This window comes from Ambystoma mexicanum, chromosome 12 (genome assembly GCF_040938575.1).
Source record: "Ambystoma mexicanum isolate Mex_15411 chromosome 12, UKY_AmexF1_1, whole genome shotgun sequence".
NCBI classification, from domain to species: Eukaryota; Metazoa; Chordata; class Amphibia; order Caudata; family Ambystomatidae; genus Ambystoma; species Ambystoma mexicanum.
This window is the reverse complement of record NC_090936.1, coordinates 27,492,372-27,517,096: the sequence shown is the minus strand read 5'-3', so window position 1 is coordinate 27,517,096 and position 24,725 is coordinate 27,492,372. Positions and strand designations below refer to the sequence as shown.

The following is a 24,725-nucleotide window of genomic DNA, read 5'->3' as shown; positions in this document are numbered from 1 at the left end:
CTAACTCTTCACACACCCAACGCAGCTATTCAGTCTCGATCTACCAGGATTTGATCCTGTTCCTTGCAGATTACGCATCTCGCTCATGGGTGGGAGCAGAATAGGATCACTTTTTCACGGGGCGAATCATAAAAATGAACCTTAAAAACCTCTATGTCAAAACATTGTGGTAGACAATTACTCACTTCTGTGCCCATCGAATACATGAATTGGCTAAGACAATTCTCATCGATTTGTTTTTTCCAAGGGTGTGAGGAAAAAGTTGGGCAATGGAGAAAATGGATTTTAAAGCCGTAATTTGGCCACTGCGGTGGGGCGGTGTGCGGTGTACTAGAAAAATAACCTCCCCTGATCTCCCACCCCCCCTCAATCAGCAGGTTTTGAGGTTCCTCAACTGCAAGTCATATTTTTTAACACAGTACCATCGATTGACGACTGACTTCTGGGTCCTGTTTTCGGGACTGATCAGCTGAACTGAAGCAATGTCAACAGCGTGAGGAGCCACATGTCCCACGTTGGAAAGTTGGCTTTCGGCGGGGGTAACACACAATGAGGAGTTTCACGTTAGTCCGAGTGCATTCCTACACAGGTCTTTGAGCAGATGTAGGGACGGGAAATTTTTTGCCCCAGCAAGGCCAACGTCTGCCTGAAAGGGGCATCACCTTTACTGGCTGCAGGTCATTGGTGGTTCTCCAACCACCTGCCAAAACGTTGCTCGTTCTTTCATCAGCCTGAGAATTGAACAGATGTCAGGAGAGGTGACAAATAACGGGGAGACATCAAATGCTTTTGGCATACTACAACTCCCATCAGCCCTACCCAGCATAGTCAAAGGCGAGGGATCATGGGATTCTTAGTCCAGAACATCTGGAGCTGCAGGTTGCAGACCCGCTGCCTAGAGTGTCAATTCAAACAGAAAGGATAACAAAACAGCAGCCAAAGTGAAAACCCTTCATGTCTGGGGGTAGGTGCAACACCCCCACTTTGCCTTAGTGCAATTAAGGAGGTGTGCATGCAAACATAAGGGTTGGGGAGCCAACAACATAACGCCAAAAGGCCTTCAGATGGCTAAAGGAACAAGCTGGCTGATAGGTGGCAAAGGTGCCACTCCTGTACCACAGCCACTGTTGCAAAGGTTTTCAAATCAAGGTCGCTTTTCTCCCTTCAGAGGTTTATCCTGGGGACAATGGATGCAAAACAGCAAATACAGTGCCCGAACAAAGTGGCTCCCACGGTGCTGCCTCAGAAGCACAAAGGCAATGGTTCCCATTCCTCCAGCCAGGCATTTCAAACATCCAAAATGCAGAGGTCGGCTTTTCAACAACAAAGCCTCTTTTGTGGCGGGTTCAAGCGAAATACCTTCAGACTCGGGGCAATTTCCAAGGCCGCAAGAGGCTCGGACGCGGCACACCGAAGACAGGCAACAAACAGACTCAGGTCGGGGCTGCTCTTGCCCAACTGAGCAGGCCACCTCCTCCACCCCCCCACTCTTCTTGAGCTCTCTGCAGTTAAACTGCAAGTTCAGCCACGAATGGCTCAACAGGGCATTTTCTAGGCGATATGGTGCCCACGGCAAACAGCTAAAACGTGCCCCAGCTGTGCCCATCTCATGTCAAATGGCACAGCCACTGCTCAACCTATTGTATGTTGTTCACCTCTCTTCCCCTTGGTGACTCCTCGGTTAACCGACTCCACCCCCATCCGCCCCTCCCTCTCCCACCCCCCGTTTTCTTTTAGACGAACCCCAGGTCCTCCTTGCAGTGTGCATTTCCTTCCCATCATCTCTCTCCCCCCTCCATCCCCCCCGTCTACTGCACCTTTTCACTACACAGCTGCTCTCCTCCACTGCCCCGTCCTTTCCATTCAATCCTCTGACTCGTTCGTCTCCCATGCACCCCTTTTCTTTCCCGAATCCCTTGTTCCTTTTCTCCGCCTCTCCAGCTCATGCTCCGGCTCATCCTTGGCCTTGTGCTCCCGCTTTCCCTCGCTGACCCCTGCTTGCCCTGGACCCCCGCCCCTCCCACTATGCTAAGGTCTCTCGGTTGGCCCATTTAGCCTTTTTAACCCTCCTCTCCCCTCCCCAGCGGTCAAGTCCTGAAACAAACAAGCATTGGCAATGCCAATCGTTTGGGCTTTTGTTACTTGCCAAATGCCCATTACTTCTACACTAGCCAAAACCATTGGCGTTGAGCAACGTCTGCAACAAGACTCCAGAGAAGGTCACACGGTGCTGATAATGCAGAAGCTGAAGCAGACCTGGTTTTATTACACCAATCGCGGGTTCACAACTCCAATTTAAGCCATTAGCTCTCACGTGGCCGCTTTGAAGAACACCCGGCAGGCACTTCAGGCACAAAGGTTGGCGGTAAAGCTGGATTAAAGGCCGCTCAAAGACTTCCCATGAGCGAGGCTGTGAGTAATTAATAAAGATTGGGCGGTGGCGGGATGGAGTGCAGAAGAGTGGGAGGCACTAGAGAGAGTGAAAGGGAGCTATAGTGAGACATAGGCCTAACAGCAGAGTAAGACCAGCTGAGAGGCAGGGGGGCTTTGGGAGCTAGAGCCCCTTCGCACCCCAAAAAGGGATGGTGGATCCGGGTTGCTAAACCCAATGCGGCCTTGGACCCGCCTAGTTAAACTTCAACCCAAACAGGAAAAGCAGCGACCGCTTGTACCGTGGTCCAAACGTTACACTATACTGGCTACAGCTGGAAACAGTATATATTACAATACAGCATTACGCATCAACATGGCTATATATTAGAAACCTAAAACCGGACGCTTTACAAACATTTCACTTGCATGAAATTGCAAGCCCTTCTTTTGACACCTGGAAATGAAGTACCACCCCAAGCTCCCTGCCCCCAACCTCTCTCCTGAAAAGAGCAAGATTACAGCATGGGGCCAAGTATTGATCGACCACTGAGAGCGCTGTGCAGTGTAACGCTACTGTGGGAAGAGGGGGCGGCAGGGGGGGGGGGCACTGCCAGGGCGAGGTAAGCAAATGCTGGGTGGGGTGATACTTCCGAGTGCACTAAGTTAATCAAAGATTTTAACTGGGGTGAGCACTCCAAGGTGGTAACTATTTCTAGCTAGAATATTAGTCTCGCAGGAATCCGAGCCCACCCCATAGACAGCCCACTACCAGGCACCACCAAGAGTGGGTGGGTGTGGAGAAGATGGCAGCCAGTGAGGTTCCATGGAACGCAGGCTGAGAACGGCAGTAGCAGCCCGAGACCCAAGGAACCCCTTCCCCCGCCCCAGTGCTAATCAATGGATGACGCCCCAACATGGATATAGATACCCAGTGGCCATCAACGAGGTTTCCCTCAGCCATCTCCAAGGTGGCTCGTGGTTACGGTGCGTGATCCCAACCACTTTTGAATAATGGATGCTTCGTTTATGGTCAGAAACATGTGCCAGCAGTGGCAACATTAAGCAGACGATGTGACGGACATCCCTGCTCCTTGGGGGGTCGGTTTTACACCTGGTTTAGGGTTTCTCAGGATATCTGCATGGGTGCAAAATAGAATATTTTCTAATTAAAATACTTCTGCCATGGGAGAGCATTTTCTTGCAATTCCTTCTGTTGGACTCTAGCCTTGAATAGGAATCTACGTTGACTGTGATAAGGGCAAGGAGTCAACAGAACCGGTCAGACTCCAGAAGGCATAAGACTTCATTCTTCTGCACAAGCCAAGAAGGAGGGGGCTGTGCAGAAACACTCACACCTGGCCCCCAGGAAGATCTGACAACAAGAGCGGTACCCGGTAGCAATGCTGGCACCTGGAGGAGCTTCAACAGAGCCTTTGTTCGGGATTTTGGCCCCGGCGTGTTGCCGTCAAACACCTCCAGGACTTTGTGCCAGAAGAAGTTTCAAGCATGCAGGCCTGGAATGCAGAAAATGTCCAAACAGAGACAAGATTCAAAGATTGCCCAGGTTGCTGTTTCTCGGTTGTGCAATCAGGGCGGTCTCTCACATAAAATATCGGAGATACGGCCATAAAAATGTAGCCAGGGACAACATGGACAAAGCCACCTTCTTTAGATTTCATGTACAGTGTTGCTGGAAAGTTATAGTGAATAAAAAGCAACATTTATGCATTAAAACTCAGGTGCAACACTTAGGATTGGATCCGGTGAGTAAATTACTAGATGGCAATATGCATGGTGCATTACAAACTAGATTGTAACATGCCTGTAAACACAATGCTCTGTGCACGCCGTGCAATGCAGCTTTTTAGGTGGTAACAACCCCCCCCCCCCGCAGCAACCCCTCCCCACAGACAGTCGATAATACGCCCTTCTTAGCCTCCAAGTTCAGTCATAAACTTAAGTAGAATTGGTTACCCAGATAACCTAGTACAGGGCTCTGCAACCCTTGGCTCTCCAATTGCTTTGAACCACAACTCCCATCAGCCCTACCTGTATAGTTAATAGTGAGAGATGATGGGAGTTGGAGGAGATCTGGGGAGCCATAGGTTGCAGGAGTCCGTCAGAAAAATCTCTCTCGCAGAGAGAAGAGCCCTCAAACATTAAAACTACTCTTGGGAGGATAGCTCAGGGGCAACGTGTTTGTCTCGAAAGCTAGACAATGCAGAGCAACAGAGGTACGAATCCCGGCCGCGCTTAGGAACTGGTCTCCAATATGAAGTGCGTTATAAAAAGATTAATTAATTGGAGGGGGGCTACTTAAGGGGTGTGGCAGCGTTACGGAAAAGCAATAGGGACGCACACATTGCAGAAAGTGTGGAAGATGGAACATGATTCCGGGTATCAGGGGCTCCCGATAATCCATAAACACCCCTTCCAAGGCAAACATGGCCCTAGACCACCCCAACTGCCATGAAACGTGAAGAAGGAACACAGCTAGAAGTCGCGCTTCCTTTGCCATATACCACGCACCGTTGTGAAGGGAGGATAGCAGAGGGGTAACGTGCTGGTCCTGGAAGCAAGACCAAGAATCCATATGTAAAGCTCAGTTATATATAAATGCATTGTATTGCGTCATATTTCTGGTTTAACATCCTTTGCACGCCTTCCACTGGGGTCATCCTCTATCAGAATTTGCAGTTCTATGCAAGATGGCCTAATACAGCACGTGGTGTTTATATGCAGTATCTGGGTATGGTATGCCCAGGTCCACAACAGCAGCTGTCTGCAATAAAAGCAGATCCCTGGGAACAAACCAATCCCTAACAGATAAACAGATCAGAAAAAACGACATGTCCCATAGTTCCCCTCGAACACAACCAAAACCCGGACTGGATTCAGAAAGTGGAATTCTGGACACAGGACAGTATGGCCCATACCCAAGACCCAGTCAGGTCACCCACGGGAGAAAGCCGGAAACCGTGTCCCTGGGCCAGATGGTCCAAACCATGTTAACAAACCAGCAAGAAAGGGACTACATCTCCATAATCCCTTGTCCCCAACAGAGGAAAAACTAAAACCAGACAAGCAACACACACATACAGGTTTGGACTCAGAAATATAACACAGAAGACTGGGGTAACCAATGCAAGTGTTTTACAGTCCTCAAAGGGGCGGAGGCATCATTTGATATCCAGAGTTGCACCAGGAAGCCCAGCACTCTCCCATACAGCTAATGGACACACTCAAACTTCCCAGGGCACTATATCCCTGGGTGCCAACTGCTGACCAGGGCACTATAGCCCTGGACACTGACTAGTGAACATGTTGCTATATCCCTGGGTGCCGACTGCTGAACAGGGCACTATATCCCTGGGCACTGACTAGTGAACATGTTGATATATCCCTGGGTGCCGACTGCTGATCAGTGCACTATATCATTGAGTGCCGACTGCTGAACAAGCCACTATATCCCTTGGTGCTGACTGTTGAGCAGGGCACTATATCCCTGGGCACTGACTAGTGAACATGTTGATAAATACCTGGGTGCAGACTGGTGATCAGTGCACTATATCCCTGTGTGCTGTTAATCAGAGCACTAGATCATTGGGTGCTGTTAATCAGAGCATTATATCATTGGGTGATGAGCAGAGCACTATATCCATGGGCACTGACTAGTGAACATCTTGATAAATACCTGGGTGCAGACTGCTGATCAGTGCGCTATATCCCTGGGTGCTGACTGTTGAGCGGGGCACTATATCCCTGGGCACTGACTAGTGAACATGTTGATATATCCCTGGGTGCTGTTAATCAGTGCACTATATCATTGGGCGCCGACTGCTGAACGGGGCACTATATCCCTGGATGCAGACTGTTGAGCAGGGCACTATATCCCTGGGTGCAGACTGTTGAACATGTTGATTCATATCATACAATAAAGAATAATATGATAGACTTTCTCTACTCAAACCCCTCACCCTCAAATAAGAACCTCTGATCGATTTTCCGGCACTACAAGTCTTGACAACATAGACTGCGTGCAACACTTCAGTTTTCCAAAAACATTGTTGTTTATTCAAAATATTTAAATGAAAACATAAAACACTACCCTCACTTAACACAGTGTAAATGCTAACACTAAAACCTACAGTATCTAAAAACTTCGGCCTCAAATTATACATATACCCAGGACACAAACGAAATCGCATAACAAAATACAAAAAAATCTAAATGTGTCATTAAAAAAACATATAATCCCAACATGTTTCTGTTCTTCAAGGCCCCTTTTGGGCGAACATTCTTCAGGTGAAAACATCCACTATTCTCCTCAACTCCACGTAGAACGGATAGTTTGAGGCAAACAGAGGCTTATAATAGTGAACTTTCAATGCACGTCTGTAAATGACCAGTATGCTGATCTCTCGCCAATGAGAAACCAAAATTTCAAAAGGCGTCACAGTCCGCCGAGATATCGCTACACCTCCACAAAAGTAGGGATGCCCACTGTGGGGAACACAGAAAGGAACCTCCCTGCAGTGCCACACGAACCAGATCCACAAAATTCCATGGCATTTCACAGTACCAATCTTAGCCTTAAATGCGCGTGCAAATCGCTACAAAAACCAAGGCTCCAAAAAAGTCAGTGGAAATACAACAGCCGTCTCACCAGCAAGTATAATACTATAACACTTGCTGGTGAGTCGCTGTTTTTCCACAGACTTTTTTGGAGCCTTGGTTTTTGTAGCGATTTGCACGCACATTTAAGGCTCAGGATATAAAAAACATGTTCACTACTCTGCACCCAGGGATATAGTTCCCTGTTCAACAGTCTGCCCACTACATCCCTGGGTGCAGACTAGTGAAAGTGTTGGTATATCCTGAGCAAGGCACTATATCCCTTGGTGCAGACTGCTGAACATGCCGATATATCCCTGGGTGCAGACTGCTAATCTGTGCACTATATCCCTGGGTGCAGACTAGTGAACATGTTATATCCTGAGCAAGGCACTATATCCCTGGGTGCAGACTGCTGAACATGCTGATCTATCCTTGGGTGCAGACTGCTAATCGGTGCACTATATCCCTGGGTGCAGACTAGTGAACATGTTATATCCTGAGCAAGGCACTATATCCCTGGGTGCAGACTGTTGAACATGTTGATATATCCATGGGTGCAGACTGTTGAGCAGGGAACTACATCCCTGGGTGCAGACTAGTGAGCATGTTATATCCTGAGCAAGGCACTATATCCCTGGGTGCATACTGTTGAGCACGGCATTACATCCCTGGGTACAAACTAGTTAACATGCTGATATAGTCCTGGGTGCAGACTGTTGAGCGTTACACTATATCCCTGGGTGCAGACTGCTGATCAGAGCTCTACATTCCTGGGTGTAGACTGCCGATCAGTGCACTATATCCCTGGTTGCAGACTAGTGAACAGGGCACTATACACCTGGGAGTGTGAGCAGGGCAATATATCCCTAGGTGCAGACTGGTGAGCAGGGTAGTATATCCCTGGATGCGGACTAGTGAACAGGGCACTATACACCTGGGAGTGTGAGCAGGGCACTGTATCTGCACGTGTGGACTATTGAGCAGGACACCATATCCCTGAGAGAAAGGACAGAGAAAACAACTCCTGGGGACTTACCCAGAAAGAAGAACCCACATTGATAAATGAAATGATTTTTATTTATAATGCGCTTAATACCCATAGGTTTCTAAGCACGGACCCGGGGATCAAACCTGTGTTGCTCCGTGTCATCTTGCTTCCAAGGCAAGCACATTGCCCCTGTGCTATCCTCCCGAGATCTTGTTGAATGTAAGGGAACACACAAAAAAAATAACAAGATACATCCCGACACCTTAAATAAAAAGCATAAACGTGAAGATCCTTATTGCATTATTTGTTACCACTTGTGACAAAAGTAACCCATCTTTCTGCCAGATTTGAAAAGTTGTTTGATGGCAAATTAATCTAGAATCCTCGGTTGAGGTTCCCATTTCCCAATCAATGCAATTGGCAGAATGCGGTTTCATTTCCAACGTCAAAGTAATTCATAAGCACAATGCGGCTTCCACATTAAAGGCTGATGGCTCCGTCATCGTAGCAGAAAGCTTTATAGTACCAGTCTTATCAATTCTTATGGCTGACTCCCACACAGGGGTTGGATTATCTAAGCTTGAGATGAATGTCCCAGAACACACCCAGCAGGAAATTCCCAAATTCAGTCACAATATGCATCGCATATGGTCCCAACAATAAATATACACATGTACAAAAAATAAAAAAAAGTTTTGCAACACTAAACTCAAATACAAAAATCGGGTGCAGAATTGGTACTTTATCTGGATAAAGTTCTCTGTAGCCAACATTGAGGCTCCACCCATCTCCACGGTCCAGCCATGTACCTTCAGTGGCTTCTGATGCGAAAGTACATTAGGTGTGAAGTGCTCAATTTAACAGCCCAGGAGGCTACATCTTATAAGAAATGAGTACAAGACATAGAACCCCAATGCGGCACTCTCAGGGAAGGTCAAATAGCGGTAAGCAACAGCTTGGACGTGTGGGGTACATTTAAGGCTCTTGCATAAAACCCCTTAAAATAAAAACTGCATGGAAATAATGCAGAAAAAACAGCTGCACTTTTCTTTCCATGGTGCATATATGTGGTGAGCACTAAACACGAGAATGCCACCAAAAGAAGTGTTCTGCAGTGTTTTACCTCCATTTGAAATTGTCTGAAAATGACCTGCATGCAGGACGGCACCACATTTGCTGTTCCGCTTTCTGAATACTAAAGCTGCACACACGACATCCAAGACGGCTTTGCACTTTGCTCTTGATATCCTTTTCAAACATCACAAAGTTCTTCATGGGAACCCACCCTGGCATGCTTTACTACTGCCGAGTACCAAGATGCTCACACAGAAACAGTATTGTATATGTGGGGGGGAAGGGGGTGCAGTGACATGGCTAACTAAAATGTACATTATATTTATTCCCAAAAAAGAGTTGGCTTCTGTTGAAAGAAAATAGAAAAAAAACTTTGAAATCAGCAGAACAGGTTTTGCCCAGGCACTCACTTCAAAGGTGCCCTGCCTTCTATGGGAAAAGAATTACCTCCACAAGTGAACTAGCCCCCATGGGCACATGAAAGGGCCAAAGTGTGGGAGTTTGCAGCTTTGTCAGACTGGCCGGCATCCCTACCCAAAATGAACAAAGGACCCAAGGCAAACTAGCATTTCACCAAGAGGTGAGATTTCCTTTGACAGCCCTCCCAGCCCAACTGCCTGGTTTCAAAAGGAGTCATGAAAACCTGCTGTTCAGACTGACCCAGGGGAAGACAGTTGCTGTGGGGGTTTGTAGCACCGCCCACATCTGTGACAAATCTACCCCACTGACGATAAGGTACATTTAGGAAGACATTTTTCCCCAGCAATCTGAATAAGCAGCAATGTGATATTATAACTGTTTAAGTGATTTCTAAAAAAACACAGTGAGACTAAGCATATGTTCCTAGCACCTGGGAAACTGTAATGGCAGGAAAAATGCATTTCTGGGTGAAGTATACAGGATACCGATATTAAACTTGGTGAAAATAGGCAAACTAATTGTGGGCATATGTGTAGCCATTTACAGAATTTTAAATATTATGCGTCTCCTAAAATGGCAAAATTTGCCAAAAAGCAATGCTACCTCACACAGAGTTGGCGATTGGGCTGTCCGATTCCCTGTGAAATATGGAATCTGCAGCTCTGTTTCTTATGATGGTGACTAGGATGGATTTGAAGTTGTGCTCCATAGCTTATTTTTGTAAAAAGTAACTCAGTGGGAGACAAAGGAAGTCATAGAAATTACACATATGACCTTGCCCAGCTGTTCCCATCCAGGAGAGCCCAGCTGTCCCAGTGACCAGATCTCTTGGCCCCGCTGTCCAGAGACCTCGCTGGCTGTCCAAATTACCAAACTCAAGATTATCTTGTAAGTATATCACCCAGTACCCAATAACAGCATATCCCGCTCTTTTACCCTTGCATCCTATTCAAATCCTATTAATATCCCATACAAAATCCCAAATTCCCAGTATCATCTATTCACCTTTCCTTAGAACGATCTGCGTTAGTCCATATTGGTTAGTGTCTTCCTTTGATAATTATTTCCGTTATCTGTGCAAATCCCCTAGTACCATTTGGAAATAAATTAATTCCCCTAAAAAGAGATCCACAGCCTCATGTCAAGTGCCTTTCTTTAATGAATATAGTCATTAAAATATAGCCTCAGTAGAACCTGTCATTGTGCAACCAAAACCGAATTTGCCCATGTATTATGTTTTTCTCTAAATTCCGCTTTTTGCCATAAAAAAACCCAAACATAATCCCATAAAGAGTAATCTTTTCCCTCAGAATCCTGTCTGTTATGTGCCTTTGTTTCTCATCCCAAAACACGATTATCGATTTTGACAGCTAAGCCCCTTTTCTTAGCTGCTTGTCATTTTAAAGCCCATGTAAAATAAGAAATTGCAATTCAGCCGTGTATTTTATTCTGCATCGTTTTCCTCCCAAAAATGATTTTCTGACCTGGGTCACGTTGCTTTGGTGCCCAGTTCAATAGTCTGTAAGCTTCCTTGTCTCTTAAGTGCAGCCACACATATTTCTGTCCTAGCTTTTCCACTGCAACTGTAAACTGATCAACAAGTAACCCGTAAAATCTGAGTATGCCATTTTGCTCCCTTTGAAGTTTTTCAATCCATTGCTTGCCTCTCATCCTGGGGTGTTGGGTTGATACTGACTCCTTGCCACTACTTTCCATCCACAAAGAATTTAAGAATGTCGGTAGTAGGTATTTGGGGGAGGGGGGGAAGTGTTACAGGTGAAGTGCATAACCTGTGTGCCATCTGTCATTTTGAAGAAAAGTAATTCTGCTTCTGCTTTCTATTAAATGTTTATGTAGATGATGTTGGGAATTTGACTTAATTGTATTGTAGGATTTTTGCATTGTAAAGCCACAGTAGTAGTGTGATTGCTGCCCTAAATTTTGATTTGCTGGATTTTCTTTGAATTGTAAAAACTGATAAATATTTCATTATTACACACCGGGCTAGTTCCTTGTACATTGTGACACTGGGTATTTGTTAAGGTGGGTGTGAGACGGATTGGGTGCCTTCTCAAAGTAGAATCTGAGGATAAAGATAAAAAGTGTTTTTATTGTGTGCCGCATTCTTGTCAGTGGAAAAAATCCCTGGCTGGAGTGTGCCATGTTCTAAAATCCGCTACAGAGGGTTATATGTCCCGGCACAGGAACTACATGCCAGCTAACTTGCACATCGCAATATAGACACACAGATGCTCACCGGGTACCACAAACTGGAGATCCAAACAGGCGGACATGAACATAACAGGAAATTCAGATTGCCCGGCCTATGCAACCAGTAGGGAGAAATAGTCAATTTAAAGAAATGTTCCCACACAGCAAAGGTACAAAGCAAATCAGACAAACCTTTTCAAAGTGTTTGAGAAAGGAGAACAAATTCAAGAACAATAACATTAGAAACAATTTGCAACTTTCTAGAAAGAAGACCGCTAAAACACCTAGTAATAGAAATACTGGTAACAGACTAGTCCATTACTCCAGGTAATATAGTACATTACTCCCGGTAATAGACTAGAATGTTACTCCTGGTAATAGACATACAAGTAATAGTACATTACTCCTGGTAATGGCACTCCTCAGGAAATGTAATTTCAGGTGGGTCTCCCCACCTAAGCGTACATGAGTAGAAATGTTAGTGAAACCTGAAAGTATCATTGGGAACATCCCGGATTGCTTTCCCCCCCCCCCTCAAGACGTCGCTGCCAAGGCTGCATGTTTTCAGAAGAAAGTTTGTGCAGCACACAGTCAAAGACATTTGGACGTTCATGGTGCCAACCAGTGAGTAGTCTGGACCGTGCGGCAACAATAAGGAAGGGAGCTTAAAGCTATGGAGTGAATACAGACACTGAATGTAACAAGATCTATGATAGGGTCAGGTCAAAGCGACCAAAGGAAAGAGCACATCTAGTCCCCTCGTACGGTACATCCGCAACACAGCCACTCCCAGCTGGGTTTGCTCTACCAGATTTTAAACTGGTAGAGGGCCTGAAAGCCCCACAGCCGCGATTCCTTGAGCAAAATTATAAAAAGTGAACAACTCAGTAGGAAATTAATCTGTGCCGCAGAATCCAGTTTTCTATTTGACCCGAATAGTTCACAGCAACATACTCTTAGTGCCTTTTGAGGACATAATACTCTTAGGATGAACGCTTTCTAAACGCATTAACTAGGGGAATGGTAGGTTACCATGAAGGACCAAAAGTTCACATATGTGGGACCATCCCGTTAGCCTAAAAGCAACAACCGACACCACAAACAGCATTCGGTAAAATATTGGTTTACAAATAATAAGAAAAACTGAGCATGCACTGGTCGCTGGGATTGATATTGTGCACCGGTGCCAGTTTCATGGTCTGTAGGCACTATGGTGGATCTGAAGCTGTGGGAGAGAAGCCATTGGTGGACTCAAGGGTGACCCTAAACACCCCACACAGGTGACCTGGTACCCTCTGAAACCTCATGCACCGCCCCACATTCCAGGGGCATCACTGGAGTAACGTTCCACCCATGCAAGTGCAATTTTGCACAGTATTAGCATTATGTGAAAAACTGCTACAGTGCCAAAAATACTCTTCACGTGCATTTTTGCACTGAGGCGTGCAAAAAAATGAGTCTTTTTGCTAGGGGAAATGGTTTCAATCTAGTGCAAATACCAAGCAATGTTGCACTTGCAACATTTCTGTAATGAGGCGTCTTCTCTTTTTGCCTCCATTTGGTCCTATGCATGACACGCAACCCTCTGCATTTCTCACTCCACTCTTTGGTATTGTGCTAGCAAACTATATGCTCTGCACTTTGCTCTTCTAGGCACTAGACCAGCTTGAACGAGTAGGGTCAGGTAAGGGAAGCGTGGCCTTCGTCTAGATTAAAAATGGTGCCTACATGAAAGAGTAGCCTACGATAGAAGCAAAGGGGCCCAGGCTGTGCACACTACTCCAAAACAAGAGCAATTTGCTGCCAAGAACAGGCAGTGTCATCCAACTCCAGGCCTCAAGGGCCAGAATCCTGACGGGTTTTCAGGATATCCCTCATTAAAAATCATGAAGAAAAATAAGCATGCATTTAGAATCATCGTATGCAAATGTATCTCATGAATATTAATGAGGTGTAAACCCTGAGTTGGTGAACCCTTAGATATAGCATCAGGACAGCGACCCAAATAGAGTCAAAAAATGGCCACGAAATGAGGGGAAAGATTCGGCCCTTTCTTGTAGTATGTTCAAGCCACCATTCCAACACGACCGTGCAACCGACCAATCAGTATTCAGGCCACGCCAAACCATGTACATCATCCTTTCTGTCCACCTGTAATTTGTATTATTATTCAAGGCAAACCAATTTGGTGATATTGCTAAGCCAATACTTAAGGGAGAGACACTGATGACAAAATGTATAGGTTTCTACACAAAAGCAGAACTGCAAGGACCTCCGCACCTTTGCATGGCGAGTCTTGCAGTAAAGCGGACGGGACTAAAAGTCAACAGCCCGATCCACCAACCTCACATACAACACACTACAATCACTGGCTTAACAGGGGCCCCCGCACCCTCCGCGGTGCGGTGGGCCCGCCAGCACATGCCTGGGAGGGGGCCTCACTTAACAAAAAAAACATTTTTTTTCTACAAAAAAAAAAAAGTTTTGTTTTGAATTCACTCTGCATTAATAAAGAAATTATTTCTGTAACAGAAAGTGACTACAAAAAGAAACTTTCTTTTTGAAGGCTGAGGGCTCCCACCAACCCATGACATGGAAGACCCTAGGCTGGAGGGCTCCATGTCATGGGGTGGGGGGGGGGGGCATTATGACTTCAAAAATAAATAGTTTATTTTTGAAGTCACTCTGCCTTCATAAAGAAATTATTTACGTTATGGTTCGGTCCTTAACTGAATAATTTCTTAATTAAGTTGGAGTGACATCAAAAAGAAACAATGGGGCTCATTCTGACCATGCCGGCCCGGAATCAACGGTGCTGGTAATCTTACCGGCACCGTTGTTTCCAGACCGACATATTACAGGTCTACCTGCTGGGGCCGCTGTGCCCGACTGGTCTGATCCTGCCGGGCACAGCGGCTACGCTAGGCAGACCCGTCACGGAAGCATCGGCACCGTTAACAACGGTGCCGGTGCTTCTGTGTCCCCAATCCCATGGAGTCCTATGGGGGATTACCGAAATTACCGGCGCCTGACTTCCCGGTCGCTGGACTTTGAAGAGCCCGGTGGCACCGGGAAGTCGGGCACCGGGATTTTTTTTTACGGGTCTGGCAGCAACCAGCCGGTAGCACCGGCACGGTTACCGTCGGACCCGTAATGAGCCCCAAATTTCTTTTTGAAGTAATAGGGCTCCCCTCAACCCCATGACGTGTGCGTTGAAAGGGTGCACACTTAAAAGTATGGATGGATGGCTGGGTGTGTATATGGTGAATGGTGTGTGTGCTTGTGTACAGGGGCACAACAAAATATACATTTCGGGGGGCTAACCCTTCAAATGTTGGGAGATGCGCTAACTTCACGGGTGGTGGGGAGGGGCAAACTTATTTGTGTGGGGCATCTAACTTCTTTATGCATTTTAATGAGACTATTCTAGTGCAGCTTCAATGTTACAAGCAGTTAACTCTCTCCTTTAAGTCTTGTATTCCCACTCTGCCCTTACAATCACTCCCCTGGCATGCAAGTACTAGACCCACATCGCAATTTCAATTCCCTAAAAAATGTGGCATTTGAATGCAGGTACTAGCAGTGAAATGCTTTACGTTGGTAATTGCTGGGCCCTTATTAACAGCAAACCCAGGTGCTGTTTAACATCTGTGTCCTGTTCTGTCTGGCAACTGCTCTGAAGGTCAGCCAGGTTGAGTCAACATAGCCCAAAATGTCAGTGGGGGAGGGGAGGGGGGGTGCTGAAGCCCAGTCAACTCAAAGGTGTTGTGCCACTACTTGGGTTTAATGCCTTGATTACTCCTAGACCTATTCTTCCTCGTCCCAGTACGCATGAGGCAGTACTTGTGTACTCTGCCTCATACACAAGTACTGGGATGAGGTAGAGGTACATGGAGCTAATGCCTGACTTAGCTACCTGTAATCTTCATTACTCCCAGTCCCACTCTTCCTCATCCCAGTGCTTACCTATGATGCAAGGAGCCTCATACGTAAGCTCTGGGACAAGGAAGAGGGATGTGGGGGTCATTTTTGGCCAAGGAGCTGATTTTGGAGGTTGGGGAAGGGGGTGGGAGGGAGAGGGGATGTGTGGGGGCGGGATTGTGTGTTAAATATCATAATGGCTGTCCATGTCCAGGCTAAGCAGGCATGATATGGGTATTAGTGGCTAGAGAGGCATTTTGGTGCCGCCAGTCTAGTCATTCCTCAGTTTGGTATGACTTTCTTTTAACTGGGAATTTCTGATGAAGCAGTCCTGCTAAGTGTAATTACCTGGCTAGATTGGCATTTGGGTGCTGCCAGTCTAGCCATTTCTTACTGCGGCACTGTATACTTTTCTAGGCATCTGTGATAAAATGATATGATAAGTCATTTATAATGAGCATGTACACAAGTGTTTCTATGCGCGACAAGACAAGCGAGGGAAGATAGAGGGAGGACAAGACAAATGATCTCACTAGGCCTTGTGTCATTGTGAGAACGAGAGGTGCAAGAGGAAAGGGAGGGGGGGTGAGGGGGAGTGCAAGGGAGAGGGGAGGGGAAAACAGGGCTGCAATGCTCTGAGTAAGTGCAGCTAGGGAAGAGGGGCTATGGGTAGTGCAAGGTGAACAAGGGGCTGCAGGGTTACAGTTACAGCCCTTAAATGCATGGTAGGCACAGAGACAGTGCAAGGATGACCGATCAAGAAAGTGCCTGGACTCAGAGAGACTCTGAGGGTATCCAAGCAACCGGTCGGTACAGTAGACAGGTAGGTCAGCAGGGGAGGGAGGGAAAGCAGAGGAGAAAAGGAATGTTTTGAGCTGCTTCCGAAACTTCAGATGGTCTGGCTCAAGTTTGAATGGGCAGGGAAGTCATTCCAGAGGGCAGCACCAGCAGAGGAGAGAGATCTACCCCCCACTCTCTGCCTGGAGAAGCGTCTAACCCTTAAGAGAGTTGGAGGTAGCTGAGTGAAGGGCTCGAGAGGGAAGGTATTTTGGAAGAGAGCGTTGGATGTAGTGCAGACCCCAGCCCCAGAAAGCCTTGTGGACAATGCAAAGGGTCTTGAACTTGATCCCTTTAGCCACCGGGAGCCAGTGGAGAGATTTCAGGGCTGGAGAGATATGATCCCTGGGCTTGAGGCCAAGGATAAGTCTTGCAGTCCTGTTCTGGATTAGTTGCAGATGACGAAGAGTAGAGGAAGGCAGAATGAGAAAGAGGCTGTTGCAGTAGTCCAGCCTAGAGAACCAGGGCTCTGGAGACAGTGAGTGTCTGGTGAAAAGTGAGAAAGGGAAGAGTCCCTTTGAGTACGAGCAGCTGGTAGTGGAACTTCTTGGTGACATACGAGATGTGAGGAGAGAAAGAGAGTGGCATAGAAGATGACACCAAGGTTTTTTGCCTCGCAGGAAGTGGGCCCAAGGCAGACGGCCAGAGTGAGAGAGGGAAAGCTGATGCCAGGGTCCCAATGAGAAGGTGTTTCTCATTGTTTCTTACAATGTTGGAGTCCCGGGCTCCAGAGGCAGCAGCACCGGTGTTACTGTGCCCCACTTTAGAGAACCACACTGATGGTTTTCTCCTTTCCCCCAAATTTGGGAAAGACTTGTGCACTAGGAGGGGTATCAGTTCTTGGTCACCTGATTGGTAACATGAAAACTACAGCTACCAGAATCCCTAGAGAATATAAGAGCTACTAATTGGAATCACCTGCATACCAGCATAGTCTCCCTGATGATTGTTTGTGACAGGAAAGCGCCAGGAGGAGAACAAAAATAGATCAACTGAACAGTAGATGGGATACAACCCTGTTAATACTTTTTCACTGTTTTGGGATTCAACCCTGTTAATACTTATTAAATTGTTTTGGGATCTAACCCAGTTACTTTTTGTATCAGGTCTAATTTGACTGGGAACTGGAGTGCGCGCCTCGCCATCCCCCTTTTGTTTCTCCCAATGAGAAGGATCTCCGTCTTACTGGCATTAAGGCAGAGATGGTTGGAGTCGCACCAATCCTGAATCGCGGATAGACAGTCAGGAATCAGCGAGAGAGGAGAAGAGGCTGAGGGGAGCCTGAAGGAAAGCTGAGTCATCCACATAACCCTGAAAGTTAGAGGAAAAGGTAGAGATCAGGTGAGCCAAAGGGTGGGAAAGAGGTAGAGGTTGAAAAATCAGGGTGAGAGGATAGAGCCCTGGGGAACGCCATAGGTAGAGAGGTGGCAGAGAGATTGGGACCAGGTTGGACCTGGGAGGGGGGTGAGGGGTGGCGGTCCAAGAGGAAGGAGGTCAGTCACTCCAGGGCCTGATCCATGATGCTCTGGTTCTCACAGAGTCGATTGATCAGGATGGCGTTGTTGACTATGTCGAAAGCAGAGGAAAGAAGGAGCGTGAGGACAGAAGGAATGTTGGAATCAAGGTTAGAGAGCAGATCTTCATGGGTGTTCAGGAGAGCAGTTTCCATGCCTCTGGCATCTCTGAAGCCAGACTGATGGTCATGGAGACAACCAACAGATTCAGTGTGGAGAGTAAGCTGGGAGATGGCAAGCTTTTCCAAGAGTTTGCCCAAGAAAGGGGCGATGGAGATTGGGCAAAAGTTTGCCTGGCAGGTCGGATCAGCAGACGACTTCTTGAGGAGTGGGTGCACAAGGGAGTGCTTAAGGGGAGAGGGGAACGTTCCAGTGTCTAAAGAGTGATTACAAAAATCGTCCAAGGCTGGAGCAAGGGTGTCAATATGGTCCTTGATGGTTCTGGAGGAGCAGGGGAGCACCTGTTTGGACGACGCTTTCATAGATTAGTCTTGTCAGGTGTTGTCAGAGAGAAAGAGGAAAAAGGAGGAGGAGAGCTAGAGATGGCCAAAGGGGGACGAGAGAGGAAGAGGGAGAGGAAGAGGAGATAGAGGACAGATGTCCCGAGATTTAGCAGAGAAGTGAAAGGCCAGAGCCACACAGAGGGCCTTGGAGGGAACAGGAGAGGTAGAGACCGCAACAGGATTGACCAGTTCTATTGCGGATTTTAAAGAGTTTGGCCGTGTTTTTAGAAGCCGTGGAGATGCAGGCTTTAATGTGTTATTGCTTCGACTGGCATTTTGGTGCAGCCAGTCGAGGTATGTCTAAATGTGGCCTGGCATGCTTTACTGTAATGTTATTACATGTCTACACTGGTCTACATCGTGCAGCCAGTTGGACATGTTTTCATTGTGGCATGGCATTTTTAATAGCAAAGCATTAATGTTCCTGTGCACTGTTGGTGACTTACATGTATTGGATTGGCGTTACCCTACAAAAAGAATTGCAAACACTGTGGCTAATTTTTCTCAGAAACTGTGCTGTATATTGCATTAAAATACATATTTATATCTTTCTCCTAGTGCAGTGTGCGGCATACCCCTTCAGCAACACGTTTGTGTATATTGTGCAATCGTGACAATCTAGGCCGTCCCAGAGTGTGGCGGGACCCGTGATTTGTTGCTGAGTTAGGGGGGCCCCCGCAGCATGACTCGCAGGGCGGCCGGCCCCCACATTTTGTGTTACGCCACTGACTACATTTGAGACGTGGCCAACATGAGAGTTACCGATAGACCATCAGAGCAGTCAGTGACCAAGATTCCAGCACATGGAGCAAAGGGGGGGGGCCAGAAGAGTGGCTCCCCTGCTTATACAAAAGCCATTGAAATGCAAGACCACAACGCATGGCCCAAATCAGGGGTACTCTCCAGCTGCTGGACTACAACTCCCATGAGGACTCACCATTCAGCATGCTGCCTAGGGCTGATGGGATTTGCAGTTAAACTCGCTCTGGTCTGGAGAGCCAAAGCTTGCATGCCCCGGCCATAGAAGAGGATAGTCTTTTCTTGCAAATAATGATTATATAAATAAGACGAACTGCAAATACTCAAGAGGCCGTTTATAATTAAACTACCACTTCATGATAACATATTTGCCCTAAACTAGTGCTTTAATTTTAAGAAAACAAAGAATTGGGTTCGTTTTCCAAGTGGACACCAGACTGGGCAGCACTATATTTCTTGAGTGGGCACCTGCCAGCAATAACCTAGGTTGCATGAGAAACCCAGACTGTATGAAATGGCCGGGTAGCAGAGGGGAAGGCTTCAAGGTCCCCTCTGACCCCACTCCTGCATTCCCGAATCACTCGAGCGGCGTGGTCTTGACTTGAAATCCCAGCTCGCCCACTGACACACATGCAGCCAGGACAGAACGTTGCCCCAGGACTGGAGACTGGGCACTGCTTGCAGCAGCCACTGGCAGCCCTGAGATCCGCGCCAGTTCCAGAACGGGCATGCGTTGGTGCAATCCGTCCTTTCATGGGTTCACTCAAGCGCACGCCACCGACCATTTATTTATTTGAATTTTTAGAGCGCACTACAGCCCAGGGGCATCGAGGCGCTGTGACCATTTCATGACTTTCATTTTTTGTCAATTCTGTTGAATCATTTTTGTTCAAACTTGTTCTAAAAAAAATGTACTTGTACGGCAATCAGTAAATTTTTTTCTTTAAATCAAGTTTGCCCGTTCAAATGTTTGTTCAAGCTCGTCCTAAAACTATTTTTTTTTTGGAAACTTATTTACAAAACTATAAAATCACATACATTACAATACACTCCATAAGACATTTAAAGTACTTGAAACCATCAAAACACATTTTTTTTAAAAACAACTAATTACATTGAAGCATATAACCACACATAGCCCCCAGCCTAATTCACCACATCCCCAGTCACCTCCCCCCAGCCCCTATTTCCATAAGTACAACACCAAGTCTAGGATAGCTGAAGAAATGTACCCCAAATCGTCCTAACTATTGCTCCACTCAAACAGAGTGGCATTGCATTCATCGCCTACTCATTTAACATGCTGTTGCGATTCAGGTTTTTTTTTATTTTTTTATTATAAAGAACAACATTTTGTGGGCAACTCTTCATTATGCCGCCCCACTCCCCACACACAAAAAATCGGACATTGGGGTGCAAGGGTACAGCTACACAGCCCTCTATGTTATAGTCCCCTAGAAAAATGTCGGCACAGCATAAATATAAGGGGGTCGGGGGTAGTGTTGATTTGTTTGTGAACACTTTGGGCCCAGCAAGGGCACGTTTCCACGCGGATGCCTCGTGACCCGAAAGGGGTCCTACTGGTTTGGACCCCACTTTAGGTAGCGATTAGTGCAGGGAAACACACAGCTGTCACACGTGCTCCTGTGGGCTATTTTGACCATAGCAGAGGTCAAAGGTTGACGTCAATTCTCTTCAATCCCCCACCCAGGACGTCCCACAGCTGTGAAACAGGCAGTGCCTAGAAACGGATGGGGCGTTCTGGGAGCTTACGCGCTACGTCAGTGCTCACGCCACAGTGTTGTTAGGGCTCTTTCACGGCCAGCTCCTTTCCACACTTGATTACACAGTCACAACAGCACACATGCCCACAATAAAACACCACACAGTCAGGTCATCTCAGCAGAGCAGCGGGAGGTGAAACAAAACAGTGGCAAAGCCAACAGCCCGGGCGTGGCATACGCCTTTGCCAGGCAGTGCCATGCTGGTGCTGCCTGGCCATAAGATGGCAACAAACAGAAAACGCTGCGAGGACAGGGCCGCGTGGTGGCAGTGCCCATCAGTATACCAGTACACACGACCACATGCTTCTTCATAACATAACTTCATTAGAAAGGTCCCCGGCACACCTGGCGGGGGCAGGGGAGTCACGTGCTGCCATCCTTAATCGTCACTCCCGAGGAGCTGAAATGGGGGAAACGCTAAAGCAAGCAGGCCAGCTTTTATTTTATCTTTTAGGCAAGGGTGGGCGCAAAGTTGCCAATCAGACCTGAAAACACACTCGGGAGAGGAAACGCAATGATATTCATTTGCTACAAAGTAGCAACTGTGGAGAGGCAGAAGACACAGCAAACGGGCAGCTTCACAAACCAGTATGCATGGCATGGTACCAGCCGATGTGCCAGGTATATATAAATGTAAAGGGCAGAGGGGGGTGCAGCTTTATCAGCCTGCATAGTATGGTGGCAGCCCATGTGCCAGGCGTGCAGTCATTTATATGGTAGAGGGGCACCTCTTGATGAAGGAGTCTGCGTGTCATGGTACCAGCCCATGTGCCATGCGCACAGTCATTTAAAGGGCAGAGGGGCACCTCTTGATGAAGGAGTCTGCGTGTCATGGTACCAGCCCATGTGCCAGGCGCACAGTCATTTAAAGGGCAGAGGGACACCTCTTGATGAAGGAGTCTGCGTGTCATGGTACCAGCCTGTGTGCCAGGCGCATAGTCATTTTTATGGCAGAGGGTGGCCTCTTGATGAAGGAGTCTGCCTGTCATGGTACCAGCCCGTGTGCCAGGCGCACAGTCATTCAAAGGGCAATCCCACAGGGGTGTCAAAAGACAGGCAGTGAAACTACACATGTTGCCCCGGGGCCTTCCAGAACATGAATGCTCTGTGACTGCACCCTAGGGCAGGACCAGGAAGAAAGCCTTAACATGACATCACGCGTGAGAGGGAGTGTCTAAAAAGCCAATCCCAGGACATTCTAGCAAGTGACCCGGACACTGCGCGCGGCCAATCCCGCGGAGTCTCGTGCTGACGAGGTAAGGTCAAAGTCCAGGGCCCTGGCAGGCAGGAATTCCCCTAAATGACAGCCATATATGCCAGTTCTCAGAAGGGGCAGGGGCACGGCGCCCCCTCCCAACAAGAGGCACTGAGACATCAATACTGACCCCTGCCGACTCCCCATGGAAGAGGAGGGGCTCACCGTGAACAATCACAACAGCTCGGTGGGTGCCACGCACATGTTTGCATTCCTAGACCCCACCAACCCCAAATAAGCAGTGTAATAATGTGCACTCCACCCCACACACAACGTGGAGGCCGGAGAGTATTCCCCAGAGACAGCTGCAAACCTGAGGGCTGGTGCTGCAGTGCGAGTAGGGTAGGGGGATAGTAGATAGTATAGAAAATAAATCCAGGGGGGAGGGGGGGCAGTTCTCATCTTAAAAGGACAACGTGCATGACAGTGAAGTGTGCATCACAACACCACCACACTCGCACACCACTAACGAAACACAATAACATTTAGGGAATATGTAGGTGACCCTGAAGAAGGGTGTCTGAACGCTTGGCTCCGAAACACGGTCGTGGTCAGAAAAGGGTGCTTAAGAATCCCATTCCATGGCAGGGAGGGTGCAGATGGAAAGATAGGGGGAGCGGGCTTGCCTTCAGCACCCCTTAACCACCCAATCAGGTGAGGGGGCAGCAATCGGAAGGCAACTTACCCCAAGTTAGTGCCCAGCGCCGGGCTCGTCCTCAGCAGCCTCGGCGCTCCCACAGAGGCGGGCAGCCCCTCGCCATCCGGGCTCCAGATCTCGGCGGTGGGGCTATTCGGACGCGCAGCGGACCCCTCGAGTCTCCTGCCCCGGGCTGCGCCTCGAAAGATCGGTGCTAGAGGGAGAAGGGGGCAGGAGGAGGCACACCTGTGGGCGCTGCACACATCCGCTCCGGAGCAGGAAGCAGCAGAGAGCCGGGATGAGAGGGGCGGGGGCCGCTCCCGCCCCTGCCTCCTCCTACTCCCCCCGCCCCGTACCCAGGGCGCAGCCAGTGGGAGGGCAGGAGGCAGGGCTGTGGAGCGAAGCCCAAACTTTCTCCCCTCCCTGGACCGCGACTCCCTCCCTCCAAGGGGGTCCGGGCATAACGCTCTCCTGTCCCTGTGCCCGCACTTCTGCCGGGATTCAGCGGTCCGGGCACGGAGGATCGGCCACTTCTACTCGCATCTCGACAAAAGCGCACACACGCACAGCATCTAGGAGCTATAGAAATGACCCGCCGTCTATTTCCAGTGCATGTTTCTTCTGCGTCATCGATGGGCCTTTATTCTGCTTAATGTAATTTAATAAGGGGGAAGGACCTACCCATGTTCCACCTTAAACATTCCATTCGTTTTACTCCATTCTTTTGGATAGGTGCAGCGCCTAGACGCCTCGTTCTTGCTCCAATGCATTCACGCTCGTGTGCGCTTTGGGAATGCGAGGCGCCACCCCTCTTTCTGTATAAGGCACAGATGTTCCATACACACACGCAGCTGCTGCAGGTGGCGTGCAAGAGCGGGCGTGCTAATGCGCGGCCCGCCCACAGTGTGCGTGAACACACGTACCTGCCCCACTGCGAGCCACGCCTCCTCTGGCGCCCCCCCCGCTCAAAACACAGAAGGGGCTGCTCTGATTGGTCACTGTGCATATTTGTCTTTAATATTCTGTCAGCTCATCTTCCTCGTCACCGTCCTTCCGCAAAAAGACGCCTGTTTATAACGACTGCGACGAGGACATTGGATTGGAAGACGGGATAATCGTGCGTGCCAACAATATCCATTCGGGGGGGTTAGTGCTATTCCAGGCATGGTTGTAAGTTTGCATTCTGGGACACGTAGTCCTGGAGTTACCCCTTGTAAATCCAGGGCTACCAGTCACAGGTTGCTGGGTTAAAGCCAGGACTGGACTACGCCTCCCGGACGGAATGGATGACATTGGCACGGGCGGATGGTGCATGCTTCTGGTGCCAGGTTGTAATTGCTAGCATCACATTAAACGTGAGCATCCACTCCCCACATGGTCGCACTGCTCGTGTGTTCAAGGGCGTGACCTCTTCCCACCAACCTCCACAAGAGCACAGACCCAGAGCCCTCACGTGCCCTGTGTTCATGCATGGGAAGGCCCCCTCCTCCTGTTACCCCCTGTGGATTCTGGCACTCGGCGTGTTTCCCTTTCCTATTTGAAAATCGGGAGAACTACAAGTCCCTGAATTCCAAGCAAAACATGACGGAGTGGGCTTCTCTCGCATGCCACGGGAAACCTGAGAGCTCTGGGCACACCCCTGTAGTCTCCAACACTGATGCCCCCATTACCCCCCGCCCCCTTTCACACCAATGGCTTGTTTATGGTACCTCGCCTCGGAAGGGTGTGTGGGCGAGTTTGGGAAATACCAGGCCTGGGCGCTACGCTCCCTCTCACCAGAGACCGGTTTGGTGGCTTTCAGACCTCACCGTGAAAGGTGAGGGCACCACGTT

At 48.2% G+C, this 24,725-nt stretch overlaps 1 protein-coding gene across 2 annotated transcripts in view; it reads right to left on the bottom strand.

Annotated features, from left to right (window-relative positions):
* The window catches only part of PLXNB2 (plexin B2), a 775,326-nt gene extending 751,734 nt beyond the window's left edge, over positions 1 to 23,592 (bottom strand). The window contains exon 1 of one of the 2 annotated variants that reach the window (XM_069627846.1): positions 23,575 to 23,592. The gene's annotated coding sequence lies outside the window, so the exon portion shown is untranslated. Of the gene's footprint in view, positions 1 to 22,941; positions 23,193 to 23,574 lie in introns of those variants that run through there. The other variant, XM_069627845.1, reaches the window with a different exon arrangement.
* Between the last annotated feature and the right edge of the window lie 1,133 nt (positions 23,593 to 24,725).